At 43.9% G+C, this 14,358-nt stretch overlaps 1 protein-coding gene and 1 non-coding gene across 3 annotated transcripts in view; both read left to right on the plus strand.

Moving 5' to 3' along the window:
- The window catches only part of STOX2 (storkhead box 2), a 207,424-nt gene that overhangs the window by 28,568 nt on the left and 164,498 nt on the right, over positions 1-14,358 (plus strand). The gene's annotated exons all lie outside the window — the stretch shown is intronic.
- TRNAR-CCU lies at positions 10,493-10,565 on the plus strand. The gene has a single exon. It is a non-coding gene; the product is annotated as a tRNA-Arg (tRNA).

Below are 14,358 nucleotides of genomic sequence, written 5' to 3' on the forward strand. Positions count from 1 at the left end.
CAGTAAGTCATTATTAAAGACTGCAAGTCACTAGGATAAATAGTAACACAGCGCCTTCTGAATTTCGTAGGGAAATCGGTCTCTGGTCCTTGTCTGAGCCCCTGGGCCATGCCCTTCCTGATTCCAGCCCTTTCTCTGGAGTTTGCAGTCATGTGAGCCGATATATATCCTCTGCAGTTTTTAGCCAGCTTGACTTGGGGTTTCTGTTACTTACAGCCCAAAGCACCTAACTAACCCTAATCTCATGCACTTTATAAACAGATCTGTTTCCTGTCGGAAGTGAAACTGAGTAATTCTCTTCTCTGGGTCAATGAATTTATATTCCCAAAGAGACATGAAGAAAAGGGAACAATTATTGAACCTGCTCTGTGTCAGGCCCAAATGTGAGGTGTTTTCACAGATATTTTCTAGGTTAGTCCTGAAGATGGGCATTACTGTGCCCCTGTAGCTGTTCATGCAGTGATGAGGCATGTGGGTGCTATTAGAGAGCCCTGTGGACCACTTCTCCGCTGGCAGCTGCTGGAGTTAGGCTGATTGTGCCTGTTTCCAGGCTGTCCCTGGGTTTTTACCGGGCTCTGGGCACAGTGCCTCAGGGAGCGGTGCTGTTTCCAGTGTCTGTTTGACAAGAACTGATCTCACTTCTGCCCCTAATAAAGCCATGTCAGATCACCCGGTGCCTTCTCATTTGCTTTATGCCAACTTGTTGTCTTTGCACGTGGTAGAAAATTGGGCCACATGTAACTTGATGTTCTGACTATAATTAAAAGATTTCCCTCCCAGTGGCCAAATGCAAGCAGAAGTGGTTTATTAAATTCTCAGCTGGCTGGAAGACGTTCCAGATGCACTGAGAGATGACGTCATGGGTCATGATACTGTTTTCTGAATTCCGCAAGCAGTGAAATGAAGCTGCGGTTGAATACATCTTCCTTTGGGAGAAAAGAAGATGTCGAATGAAGGCCTAAGTGCTGGGTCGGGAGAGGCGGTTGTGACCGTCTTTGTACCCTGACCTGGGAACTGGCTTCACCTTTGACCCTGCTGTCTCAGTGTGCGCCGGGCTGCTCTGGCCTGGCTGTTTGTCATTCCTCATGTGGAGGTTAGATGAAGTATTCGAGGGTGATATGGGGCATATCTGTTGGTTGAAATTAGCCGGGGTGGGAAAACATATCTTTTCATCATAGGCCAGTGGCTGATTGACAAGAAATGAGTCATGTGCTTCACTCACAACTGAAGGACAGCAGTTAAGAATCCTCTTCCAAGAATAGGAAATTCGTTATGGTTTCAGTGTCACCTGATCCACCATCAACACATTTGGGAAGGTCACAGTAATAGAGGACCGTTGAATGAGAGTGCTATGTGAAATGTTTAAACGGTTCTTGTAACAGGCAGGTCTGCATTTTTAGAAAAAAATTAAAAAAAAATACATATATATGTATTTTTTTTTTTGCGGTACGCGGGCCTCTCATCTCACTGTCGTGGCCTCTCCCGTTGCGGAACACAGGCTCCGGACGCGCAGGCTCAGCGGCCGTGGCTCACGGGCCCAGCCACTCCGCGGCATGTGGGATCCTCCCAGACCGGGGCACAAACCCGTGTCCCCTGCATCGGCAGGCGGACCCTCAACCACTGCGCCACCAGGGAAGCCCAGAAAATAAATATTTTTTTGTTAGCTGCCTGTAATTAAATCATTAATGAAGTAAAGTTGTTCTCAGTTCAAACGTACCCTCTCAAGTTTAGATCGTTCCTGGACAGGCCTTAGGAGGTATGGGATTCTGGGTCAGTCCCTCTCAGTGGAGAGGCCCCCGAAACTAGGCTGATCTTCAGGCCTGAGTAGCCTGAGGCTGCTGGAGGGCATGGGGTTCTTTCTCCTGGTGGGATTGGGCAGCAGAGGGGTGGCAGATTTCAGTGGAAGTTGCTAGAGGCCTACAGGAGAGTAGGAGCTACGAGAGGCAGGGTACAGACAGTAAGAAGGTTGCCCATGAAAACACACGCACAGAAAACTGCACACATGTAAGGAAAAGCTGGGCGGGAAGGAAGCTTGCCTCTTTCGCCTGTGCTCAGTTCCGCCCCCGGCTCTGCCTTGAACTTGGACTCTCGTTTTACTCGCGCTGCCATACTGCAGCTCCTGTCAGGAAACAGGGTTAGAGCGTTCCTGAAAGCGCCAATAATTATGTCATAGTGAAAATTAGTTTTGGATGACCCTGATGGAAAACTGAGAAATGTGTAAATATTTGGTGAATATCAGACTTCAGTTATGGGGGAAAGGATGGTCTAGAAATATTTTGTTAGATGTTGGAATTTTGTGGTGAAGCATTGATTGAGCATCACATAAAAACTCTACTGTGCTGTAAAAAACCAAAACTTTTAATCAATTTTGTTAATCCAGTTCTTTGTCACTTTCTGTCTCTGTGGCCCCAAGCACACTGTCCCCACTTCTGAGTCTTTGCTTTGCCTGTTTTTTTTTTCACTACTCTCCCCCAATCCTCCCGATTCCCCAAGTTTAACCACCTTCTCCTTACCTCCCTGAGGTCAACTCTAGCAATTCTAGAGCCTATTACTAGTTTCTTATCTTACCGCCATTATACTTTTTGTCTGAATCTTTCCTTGATTAAAATGAAGAAGGAGGTAAACTTCAGACATAGTCCCTTATATATATTTAAGGGGTAATACTGAGTGTCTTTTTAACTTCACCTCTGCAGACCAAACACTGCAGTTTCAGTTACTTTAAAACTTTCTGCTATGCCATGCTGCCTTCTTCCAATCTTACATGACTTCGGAAGACTAGTCCATTATTAAGAATATTTTGCTGATTTGTTCAGATTTAGATGATCCAGGGTGATGGTGTACCTAAACTTCCTTCCCTGAGATAGATATGGTTCAGTTAGTTTTAACACGGATGAGTTTAATTCTTAATAATATTTCTAATTTAACTTATTTTTGGTGCATCTAATAACTGCCTGCAAAAAGTCAAGTCCAGGGCTTCCCTGGTGGCGCAGTGGTTGAGAGTCCGCCTGCCGATGCAGGGGACACGGGTTCGTGCCCCGGTCCGGGAAGATCCCATATGCCGCGGAGCGGCTGGGCCCGTGAGCCATGGCCGCTGAGCCTACGCGTCCGGAGCCTGTGCCCCGCAACGGGAGAGGCCACAACAGTGAGAGGCCCACGTACCACAAGAAAAAAAGAAAAAGAAAAAAAAGGTCAAACTCAGTTTCGGTGATGATGAAGCTGCTGGGGTTAGTTGAGATGCCCTTAAAAAGTTGTTTCCGCAGCTAAGTTCACAGCATGGGTATTTCTTCCACAGAATAAGATTATTCGTCAAATGTTCCTTTAGCTGTGTAATCCGCCCTGCAAGACCTTCAGGTTACGTAGGGAATATCCTGAAGAAATCCAAATAGAGACCATGGTACATGAGAAAAAATCGTTACAGGTTCGCCACAGCAGAGACGTAGCCAGTGAACAAAGAACCCATGGAAATATTGGAGGCAGAAGAGAACCTTGGGATGCCTTTCTTTCTTTTTTTTAAATTGGGGTATGGTTGTTTTACAATGTTGTTAGTTTCTACTGTACAGCATAGTGGAGTTCCCTGTGCCATACAGCAGGGAGAGCCTTGGAATTTCTACAGTATATTTTCATTCCAGGCTGACAGCAGTTTGGCCAAAGTAGATAGAAAGAACGCGAGAATGTGTTGTTGTCACAGGGTCCAGGCATGAATGTACTTCCTCTGCTTATAACCAGCTGAGCCTCCTGGGGCAAGCATGTGATGGCTTCAGGTCTCAGTGTTCCCATCTGTAGAATGGCTTCAATAGCATTATTTGTTTCATAGGAGAGTAGCATTTCGTAAGCAGTAAAGCATTCACTAGCCTGTGTTTCATTTCCCTGTCACAGCCTAGTATGATTCCAAAATATTGTCGTCCTCAATGGGTATTGAACCAATGGGTTTCTGAATACTTTGCATGTTTCCCGTGAACCGTTTTGAACTCTGAAGTTTAATACAGGGAAAGCTGTTGGGTGGCTGATCAGCTTGTGACTACCTCGTCTGTGGTTTATTCCCTCTGAGCTGGGAGCAGCCTGGGTGTACTGGTGATCTCTGGGGTGAGAGGTTGGCTTCCTACAGTCTGCAGGGTGGAGCTAGGAGCATGGCGGGGGCTGCTGTCTCGGCCCGTGTGAATTAACTGCATGGGGCGTCCAGGTCCTGTGCACTCACACAAGTGAACGAAGCCGGCGGCTGTAGAATTCCTTACCTTCCCCATCGTCTCTCAAATCATAGTGAAGATCCTGCCTGTATCCCACGTTCTTTTCATCTTCAGATGATATTCGTATAAGGAAAAGGGATAACAAAGTCTCTCCTTGAGCATTAGCTGCTCACTTTGAATTTCTCTTTATTATTATTATTTTAATTTTTGGCTGCGTGGGTCTTAGTTGAGGTACGTGGGATCTTCAGTTGCGGCATGAGGGATCTAGTTCCCCGACCAAGGATGGAACTCCGGCCCCCTGCATTGGGAGCGTGGAGTCTTATCCACTGGACCACCAGGGAAGTCCCTGCTTGCTTTGAGTTTCCGTTTGAGACATTCATTCAACAAACCATAGTTCGTTCTAAGGGCTGAGGGCCCTGCCTCAAGGAGCTTTGGGTATGTGGTGGAAGAGACAAGCAATCTTTACGATCCAGGGTTCCAGGGGCAGTGGACAGCCCGGGGATGAGCAGGTGCTGGGCCTGGGGTGGACAAGCGACCTTTAGAGTTTGGTGCCCACGGTGGCGCGGAGGGAAACGTGCATCTTGAAGTAGAGAATCTCGGAGCTTGGATTCCAGTTTCTCCTCTTAACTGTGTGACATTCAGGCAAGTTAGTGTGTTTTGAACCTCAGCTTTTTCATCCGGAAACGGGCAAAGAAGGTAATAATGTCCAAAGACCTTAACGCAGGGTTGGCAACCAATAGGTTTTAATATATTAAAAATTATTAATCAGCATCTATTTGCTCTCACTCCTCTCCTCTTACTGCCCTTCGTGTCATTCGTTACTGGAGGAAAATTACTGTAGTGAAAACAGCACTGGTGTTGGTAGATTTGGTAGTCCTGGCTCTGCCACCAAAGTACTGTGTGACCCGAGGGGTACAGAGCTGGTCTGCAGACCTCTGTGGTTCCTGTGAGGGAAAGGATCTGCTTTGTTTCCTCTTTTTCACTATAACGAGTAACGCCGTTATGAACATTTACGTGAGTTTGTGTGGACATATGTTTTCATGTCTCCGGGCTGTATCCCTAGGAGTGGAACTGCTGGGTCATATAGTAACTATGTTTACTATGTTTCCATCTTGAGGAACCGCCAGACTGTTTTCCAGAGTGGTTGCCCCGTTTTAAAATCTCATCAGCAGTATATAAGGGCTCTGATCTCTGCACATACTCACCAACACTTGTTATTGTCCGTCCTTTAAATTTTAGCCATCTTAGCAGGTGTGAAGTGCTACCTCTTTGTGGTTTTGATGTGCATTTCCCTGATAACCGATGATGCTAGCATCTTTTCATGTGCCTGTTGGCCATGTGTGTGTCGTCCTTGGAGAAATGTCTGTTCAAATGCTTGGCCCGTTTCGAGAGTCAGTGACTTTTCATATTTGTTGTCTGGACTCCTCTTAGCTTGTTGGGATCGGCTTATATCCCCTGAAGAGGCACAGCAGATCCTGCCTTTCGGGTTGGTTGGATTTGGTAGCTGAACAGGGGCTCCCAGGAGCAGCGGTACCCGAGGACCACCAGAAATCAGAGTCTCTGTGCCAGTCCATAGGCTATTTTATGCTGAAGTGACAAGCGATCCCACCATCTCAGTGGCTGAACACCTTAAGCGTTATTTCATCCTCATACGAAGTCTGTGACCCAGGCTGCTTCAATCTTATGGTGCAACTCTGGGAACAACCAGAAAGTTAATCAGGGACTGTTCGTTCCCTCATCCCGGAAGTGATCTACATCTGTTCTGTTCACAAGCCCTTGGCGAGACCTCACCCCACGGCTCCATCCAGTGGAGAGGGGTCTCGGAGGTGTGGTCCTCGTGTCCTGGGGAGGGGAGACCTGACATCAGTGAGCACCAGTAATGTCTATCCCAGTCACCAACTCTTTCCATGCAGGAGTCCGTGACCTCTTGTGACAGCCTCATGAAACTGGAAGAGGGGGAATAATTTTATACTCTAAAGCTTTCTGAAGCTATTCTAGTTGGCCCCGTGACAGTGTGAAGCTTTACTTGGGGACATCCCAGTTGATCTGGAATGTGTGCTTCTAATTTGATTAATGGTAAGGAGGTTCAGTAAATCTTTGAATGGACTCTCTTTTCTGTCTTTCATACAATCATTTCTGCCAAATGTTTCTTCGTGCACCTCCTACGTGCCAGTTACCCTGCTGTGTGCAGGAGGTACAGGGATTAATTGGAGTCCATCCCTGTCTGTTAGGACTCATAGTAAAAAAGTGGAGACCACTATATAGACAAGTAATTATGCCATTGGATGAAGGTATATGTACTTCAGTAGCAGTAGGAAAGGACTCTGAGAGCAGAGGAGGAATCCCTGGAGTTGCCTCAGGCAGCAGGAAAAAGCATCCCAGGGCATTCCCTTTCTGTTTATTGTGATAAAATATACCTAGCATAATATTCATCGTTTAATACGTTCACAATGTCGTGTAACCGTCACCACAATGTATACCTAAAACTTTTTACCATTCCCGCAAAAAACTGTGCCTGTTAAACACTAACTTCCCATCCCCCAGCCCAGCCCCTGTAATCCTTATTCTACTTTCTGCGAATTTGCCTCTTCTTGGTACCTCACATAGGTGGAATCATAGGTATTTACCCTCTGTGTCTGATTTCACTAAGCATACTGTTGTCAAGGTTCATCCATGTTGTAGCAAGTATTAGAATTTCATTCCTTTATGAGGCTGACTAGTGTTCCATTATATGAATATATACCACGTTTTGTTTATCCATCCATTTGTTGATGAACACCTGGGTTGCTTCCACCTTTTGACTACTGTGAATAATGCTGCTATGAGCACGGGTGTACACATATCTGTTCAAGTACCATTCACTGTATAAAAACATTTTATTTTAAATTATTAGATAACACATTCACTGTGGATCATTTAGAAAATACAGGAAATTAAAATTAAAGTCACATATAATGCCACTACTCAGAAATCTATTTAGTGACATTCTTTACATTTAATGATACTTTTTACATTAAAAAACTAATTTCATACCCTGCTTTTTTTCTCTGAACACAATTTTGTGATCATTAGAATTATATAAAATATTTTTAATGATTAAAAGATAATTTTGTGGGTGTGTCATAGTTCATTTTTCTTACAGATCATTTTGAGATTTAATGTGACTTACATTGAGATGAACATATCTGTACAAATCTTGACTAACTCTGTTATTTACAGAGACATGAAATGACTGCATCAAAGATACCAGGAGTTCAAGGAGCTTCTCATAAATGGCCAGGTTGCTTTGTCTGAAGTTTTCCATGGCGACCGCAGTGTGTGAAGAGACCCTGTCTCTTCAAGGCCAGCACAGGGATACTCTTACTTAAAATTGTGCTACAGTTTTCAGAGAGTTTAGCCTCTTTCTGTGCTGCCCTCACTTGGGATAGCTCATTGTTCACAGTGATGCATGATGGGACCTGTTTGCTTGTAGACAGAGTAGCTCACCACTTTGCCCCACCCCCTCACATGAGTCACAGACTCTCACCACCACCAAGTCTCATAACTTGCAGAAATTTTCCCTTTGGAGACAGAAGTACATGCGCATTTTCTGGGAAGTGCCTAAGGATCACTGATTGTATCAGTCAGGGTTCTCCAGAGAATCAACCAATAGGGTGTGTGGGTATGTCTCTGTGTATATACAGGTTTATAAATATATGGCGAGTGGTTGATTGAGATTTAATTTTAGAAATTGGCTCGCACTATGGGGGGCTGGCGAGTTGGGATTTTGCAGGGTGGGCTGGCAGGCTGGAGACCCAGAGAAGAGTGGATGTTGCAGTCTTGAGTCCAAAGGCAGTCTGGAAGTTCCTTCTTCCTTGGGCGGCCTCATTCGTTTTCTCTTGAGGCTTCTAGTGATTGGATGAGGTCCACCCACATTATGGAGGGACATCTTCTTAAAATCTATGGACAAAATGTTAATCGCATCTAAAAGGTGCCATCACAACATTTGGACTGGCGTTTGACAAATTATCTGGGTACCGTGGCCTAGCCAGGCTGACATATAAAATTAACCATCACACCTATCCAAAAAAGTTGGTGTACCACGGGATTTAGCACTCTCCTATATATATGCACAAATACTTTAAAATTGTGTAATTTTCCTGATGGCCACTAGAGGGCACTCTGATCAAGGGAAATGGAAGATGTGGCTCATCTGCTGTTTCCTTCTAGAACGACCAACGTCAACCCTGCAGAGACCCTGGGGGACTTCTCCACTCAAGGCCCTAATTTTACAGTTGAGAAACTTACTTTCACTGCCCGGAAGTTTACACTGTAAGACGACAGAGTAAATTAATGATAGAGGCTAGAGTTAGAACTGTGGCTTTTTGACTTTACATTGCATATTTTTTCCATTTTAGGGCATTCTAGTTAATAGGTAATGATCATTCATAATTTAAGGGAAGTAAGTTGAATATGAGTTATTTTGCTTCTTATAAGTTATCTGTGGTGATGAAATGGCACACATATTTTTTGTGTATTGCATGAACTAAGAATCCATATAACTTGTAAGTATGAATTATGAAGTTATTAACTTTCAAAATACCCAAATTAGTTGATACTGGGTCCATAGCTAGTTTTGGTGAACATTCTAAGGGTTTTGTTTGTTTTTCTTTTTATAAAATACTCCCTTTGAAGGACACAGAGGAGGCTTGTGGCACATGAAGACTCAGCCTGCAAAGCTTCCTTTCTTTTTCCTGAGTGCGTGTGTGTGTGTGTGTGTGTGTGTGTGTGTGTGTTGGGGGTGGAGTGATTAGGGGAGAGGGGATGCAAGTCATGACTTTACTTTTTGGAATCAAGTTTTTCGGACCTAGATTGGAATGTTTGAATACCTTATTGTTAGCAGTAGGCAGTGGGCGTGAAAGGCTGAGTTTTTGGAGGGTGGATGGGTGACAGAAAATAATGATTCCTAGCTTATTTGGAAAATCCTATGTTTGTTTCAAGTGTCTTTTCTTTGTCCTTGTACTTTTACAGCTGAACTCTTGTTATCTGAAGGATGAATCCTTTTGGCTTTTTGTGTCCTTTTCATTCGAGTGGATTACAGTTACCTCCCCACCAGGGGGCAAGCGAAGAAAAGCAATATCAGTCTGACTTTGTCGCTGCAAATCCACTGCAGTGATGCTTTCTTACAGCATATATATATATATATATATATATATATATATATATATATATATCAAAGAGGGATTTTATGTGTGTGTGGGGGGCGTGTGTGTGTGTGTATTAGCTATATTTGACTGTATAGAATTGCCACAATTCAACTTTGCCTCTTAGAAATCCTCTCTAAATGATTGTAGCAAAAGTAACAGCTTCATTGGGAGTTCTAATACTTTGGGGCTTGTCCCACCTGCATATTTCAAACGTGCCAGATCCCCTCTTCCATGCCTGAGATTTAGTCTTAGTCTGTTTATTTGGCCACAGAAGTGATCAGGAATGTGGTTACAGTATGTTCTTAGAGACACTGCAGGCTGTAGGTCTGAGGGAGAGCATTTTCAACATACTGTTATTAAAGAATCAGAACCCTCCTTAGCATGCGGGTAGGTCCCGTCGCTGCCTCTTACTGCCCAGACTGCTTCTTACTTTAAAGTGAGGTACATTTGGAAGTTGTCTCACTTGCTATTTTAGAATATTTAGAACAACTTAAAATATATATTTTTTCAGTTTTATTGAGATGTAATTGACATACAGCACTGTACAAGTTTGAGGTATACGGCATGATGACTGGATACCCGTATAGTGCAAAATATAGGACAACTTTTTAGAATAGGTAAGAAGTTCAGAAAACAGAGGCAGGGAAAATAAGCAACTCATTAAGGATTTGCTATTGGATGAATAATGAAAACAAATACAGAATTGATCTTGCCTGAATCAAGATATTGAAAAATAGCAGGTAAGAGAAATATTTATGGTGGGAGTTTTATTTTCCAATGGATGCGTACGATTTGGGAGAGTCACTTGTATGGAAAAGGATTTAACTTTGGGATGGTGAGTCCTGGCCTGGCTTTCAGCAAGTGCTCTGTTCTTGCCGGTGAGTGGCTTATGTAATTAATTTCCTCATTTAATCCCTGTAAGAAAAAATTTGGTGGATAATGAAGTCACTTGATCTTTTTATGCTCATTACAACACATATTTATAAAAATATAACGCACAGATGATTCCTCATTTCCCTAGTAGTTCTTTCTGCCTTTCTTGATTTGAAGAAGTATTTGAGAAGTATCGACTGCCCCAGGCGTTCCACAAGACTCAGTCTTAATATATACGTATCAGGGATTTCCCTGCTGGTCGAGTGGTTAAGACTCTGCGCTCCTAAAGCAGGGGGCCCGGGTTCGATCCCTGGTTGGGGAACTAAATCCCACATGCGTGCCGCAACTGAAAGGAACCCGCATGCCGCAAAGGAGATCCTGGATGCTGCCACTGAGACTCGGCACAGCCAAATAAATAAATATTTTTTAAAAAATAAACAAATACATTAATATGTACCAGAGCTGCTTTTTTATTTTTTTAATTTATTTTTAAAAGTTAATTAATTAATTTGTTTGTTTATTTTTGTGGTGCAGTATCTGCTGTATTTCGAGTGTGAGACTATTAGGACACAAGTGTTCCCATATTATCATACACAACCATAGTCACATACACGTGGCCAGTTACATATTTACACCAAGCTGTGGTCACTGCAGACCCACACGTTCACGTTCAGACAGTCACACACAAGATCACCTGCAGTCCCATAAACATATCAAGTTACGAAGTCAGTTACCTCTCCCTCATTCACCCAGGCACCTGGACAGATCCAGCTAATAAATACAGTACCACCCTCAGCAGCTCTTACGTGTTGGGGCATGTGGCTGACTTACCAGGTTGGATCTCCTAGGCCCCAAACCACCCTTTCGCCAAGGTTAGGAAGGAGAATCCACGCCAACATTCACACTGCAAACCTTGCTAGGTTCGAGTTTGGGAGATCTGGAATACTCCCTTCAGCCAGAAACGCTATCAAATCATAAGCTCTCGGGCCTGAAAGTCTCCTGGGAACATCCTATCCCACCGTCAAGGCAGGAAGCCTCTTGCAATCTCCCCAACAGATCATTCAGCTCCTGCTTGCACATCTAGTGACACGGTAGAGCTGCTTCTTTAGACGGAACCTAGCGTATATCAGTTTACTAGTTCCATACTACACGACTAAACTAATTTTGCAGAGACTTTAAATGGCATGTAGAAGACTGTGGCTTTACTAACAAAGCAAACAGGAAAACTCCAAGCCTTACAGTCTGCTGCTATTAGTTTTCCTTTAATTACCTCCCGAAGTGCCTGTTAATGACTCATTACTTATAAAAATAAGTTATAGGTGCCCTGCAACACTTTGTAGTTTCTTTAAGGTTTTTGATTGGGCTGCCACCAGGAAAATGGGCGTGTGACCCTCATACAGGCCTGTGAATCCAATTGCTTTGCGATTTTATATATTTAATGAAGGGTGCTCCAGGGCTGTGTGCGGAACGGGTTAAGCCGAGGTGGAAGAAAGTGCTTTATGACAAAGACCACGTCTTCTTAGAACCTACCATGCTGGCTGCCCGCGTTCTGTTCTTAGCAAATTGGGTTTTAGTTCTGGTTTGTGTGATTTTCCATGCATAATGGTCCCTTTTCATTCACTGCCTTTGAAGCGTGCTTGAGTTTGCAATCATCTCTCCTCGATAAAATAAGTCACAGCGAGTTTCAGACTTCTTTATTTGTCTTGGAAAGAAAACCCTTTTTTCAAATAAAATTACACATGGCATCCCAATATATAAGGATGAAAGCAGAAGGACTCTTTTGGGGAGGAGGGATGAGCTGCTCAGAACCTTGCCCAGATTTCTCCCAGAGGGACCTCGCCCCGACTTCTAGAACTCCTCAGAGCTCGGTGACGTAGAAGATGAACTTGCTTTTGTACCCTCTGTTTTCCGCTCACTTTTTATACTTGCTCGGCCCTGTCTGTGTACAGAAGCTTTAGTCTACCTTCATGGGAACGGAACTTTAGATCAGGGCTTGGCAAACTTCTTCTATAAAGGGCAAGATAGTAAATATCTTTAGCTTTATGGGCCATATGGTCTCTGTCATAACTACCCAGCTCTGCCTTTGTCACACAAAAGCAGCCTAGACATATGTAAATGGATGAGCATGGCTGGGTCCCAATAAAACTCTATTTACGGGCACTCAGATTTGAATTTCCTGTAATTTTCACATGTGATGAAGTTCCGTCTTTTCTCAACCATTTAAAAATGGACAAACAGTTCTTAGCTCACGGGCCATGGAACTGCAAGCTGGATTTGGTGTGCGGGCCCTAGTTTGCTGACTCCCGCTTTAGTTATTCTGTGGGGATTACTTAAAAGAGATTGTGTGTGTTTAGCTGAAGTTCAGATTGAGGCAGTTGTCGTTTAGTTCAGCTTCTCCGACAATCTCTTTTCTCTTTCTGAGGCTACCGCCGTATATGCCTGCTTTGTGCCGCGCAGGCTGCTAATTCCTGATGCAAGTGTTCTCTTGAATACTCTGTGCTCAGGTGCGGTGAGATACCTTCCCATCGGGGGTTAGGGCATCAACTTCTGCGCTTTGAGGGTGGCGGGAGGGACACAAACGTTCAGTCCATCACACTCTCCAGTTTCCTTATTTCCATTTTCCTAAGAAGAGCAAAATGGAAATGAATACTCTCAGAGGGCTAGTGAGTTCTTGTATTTGCTTTTGCCAAGACTGCACATCCTCGTCACCCAAAAGTCACATCCCAATTTGTGACTGAGCTGGGCAGCGGGTTTTAAAGACTGGAAGGGAACAGGGGTTGAAAAGAAGAAGACGCAGAGACCAGGAGAAAGGCTCAGTTGATTGACGTGCAGGCTGAAATGTACTTCTTCCAGTAAATACCCATGCAGAATTTTGCATCTCATGACTTGTCATATATTCCTCCTACCCAGCCGCCGTGCTAGATTCCCATAATTGCGCAGTTGTGTAACGTGTGTGTGTGTGTGTGTGTGTGTTATAATTGCTATGTTCTTTGCTATTCATGACAACCCTGTCGCGTCAATTGGCCAGTGTTGTTATGGTGTGACCCCGCTGGCTGTAGAGATCAAGACCAGAAGTGTGGGAGTTGGACAGACTTGCCCAAGAGCACATCACAAGTTAGTGACAGAGCTGAGATTGAAACTAGGCCTGAAACTCATGTCCTGTGTAATTGTCACATCACACTACTTCCTACAACCTCCTGGTGGTTGAAAAGCGCTTGTCTAAACCTTATCTTTGAGGCTGGATACAGAGTTTCCTGTTTCAGCTTCAGGTGTCCTGCCAGCTCTGTCATCTTTGATTGTCTTGCTATTTTGTGTCTCAGATTAAGTGTTGGAGAAATTAAGGGGGTGGTAAAGCCTTTTTCCTACTAGGATAAAGTCACCATTCTGTTGCAGTCATTTAAGGCTCAGTCCCCTAGGACATTAGGGATAAGCACATATTGGTTAGGAAATTAAAACTGATTCTTTATTGCGCTGGCCAGATTTGTCTAAAATAAAGCACTTTAAAATTTACATTTTGCTTTTTTGAAATGCTGTTCGAAACAGAAACTTATGTCCAAGAGAAAAACCAAACAAAACAAAACACAACATGGCTGATAGAAAAAAAATTTTTTTAAAAGCAAGACATGAAGAAGTCATTTTCTAATGATAGCAAATATTCAGGATAAGTATCCAGTTCCCTCAGGGCTCGTATCTCAAGGCTATCTTCCATTTAGGAAATAGAATGATTTTACTAGGCTAGGACTTCTTACAGCGTTTGGAGTTTGGGAACTGCATCCGTAGGGCTGCTTCCTTTGGGTTGAGTGTGTTTATCTGAAGGCTTGGAATGGAGGCGTCTGAACCTTGGGATGGCCAGCTGGTTCCTGAAGCTCGTGTTGTTATGGGGAAAGACAGAGGGACACGCTGGTCTCCTTGATTTTCATGAGCTGCGCAGCAGGGCTGTGGGCAGCCTTCCATTCTCCTAGATGTTCTGGGTCCGTAAAAGGGGTTGACATAGGTCCCCGAGAGTTGCTTGAACTTCTGGAAGGAGAAACTCTTGGGGCAGCCCCAGTCCTGGTCCCCAGACCTGGATTTCAGTCTCAGCCTTGTCACTCATGGCTATTTATTCTCCGTCACCT

Source organism: Phocoena sinus, chromosome 21 (genome assembly GCF_008692025.1).
Source record: "Phocoena sinus isolate mPhoSin1 chromosome 21, mPhoSin1.pri, whole genome shotgun sequence".
Classification (NCBI taxonomy): domain Eukaryota; kingdom Metazoa; phylum Chordata; class Mammalia; order Artiodactyla; family Phocoenidae; genus Phocoena; species Phocoena sinus.